The following is a 1,249-nucleotide window of genomic DNA, read 5'->3' as shown; positions in this document are numbered from 1 at the left end:
CAAGAATGATCAAAAAACATAACCACTTGGGACACTGAGTCAAAAGAAGAAAGGTTTGCGCGAATTAAGGAAAAAAGATTTGAAGCCCGCGGGGAAAATTTCTTGTTAAACTTGAGGCTTAGCCCACTCGGCTTGGGCGCCCTCGGGGTAGACAAGTCGAGGCCGCTCAAGAGAACACGAGAAAAACAACTCTAGTCCGTACGGCTCACGTCATTCCAAGTCGCGCCATTTGGAAGCTTTGCGCGGTAATTTGAATTTAAACGACCGGTCAAAGCTGTTTTGGCGCGGGTCAACGGTCGCAGCTGGAGGAGAAGGGGGGACCAGTCCCACTACAGTCCAAACGCCAGCTGGAAAGCGCGACACCGCCCATACCAGCCTCTATCCCGAGCCAAAACCGAGAGTTCGCCTTCTTCTCTCTTTTCTCTGCATTTCACGAGCACATCTCTCTCATTTCTCATCCATTTCTTGTGATTCCAAGCGTTCTAGACTCGTTAAGGTGTTGTATATTCATCATAAGCATTCCACTAAGCTTGAATCTTGGATTCCCAAAGGTATTTGCATCTTAAAGAACTCATCTTTTTCCTTCATTCTTTGCGAGCTTTATTGTTTGTGAAATGTGGAATCGATTCTTTTAGAACATGTCGGCCTTTGGGAACAATTTTAAAAATTCCATCACGATAGATAACATAAGAAAAACCGGTCTTTGCTCTGAAAATCACTTGTTCTTGAATTTTTAAAATTCTTGAGAAAATGCGCTTGGAATCGGTCTTAATGATGCTTTGAGATGTTGAGCTGAACTGTTTAGATATCGTGTCTTTCTTTGCTTGTTCTGGCTTGTTCTTACTTCCTTTGATGTTTGGAAAAAGCTATAACCCTGGTCTTGTTAGAGAAAAAGCTCTGTTCTTGCTATCTTAAGAGACATATGCTTGTTGATGTACATGATTCTAACGGTCTTTTTGAGGATCTGCCTTGCAGATGACCGGCGACCGAGCTGTTCCCACTCATGAGACGAACAAAAACGAGGTCCAGAGGAGGAGTACAAAAGGGAAAGTCGTGGCCGTGGCACGCAATGGTGGAACAAGCAAGAAACCCTCCGTGAGATCCGATGGTGGGCCAGCCGCCAAGCGAGCAAGGAACGCCGAGCTCACTCTGGTTCCAACCCTTGAACCAAAAAGGAATGGGGAGCAGGCAGCCACTGAGAACGATGGGGACGAGCTGAGAGCCATAGTCCCTCATGAACCCGATTGTG

This window comes from Eutrema salsugineum, unplaced genomic scaffold, assembly GCF_000478725.1.
Source record: "Eutrema salsugineum unplaced genomic scaffold, Eutsalg1_0 scaffold_2, whole genome shotgun sequence".
In the NCBI taxonomy this organism is placed as follows: Eukaryota; Viridiplantae; Streptophyta; class Magnoliopsida; order Brassicales; family Brassicaceae; genus Eutrema; species Eutrema salsugineum.
Note: the sequence above shows the minus strand (reverse complement) of the source record.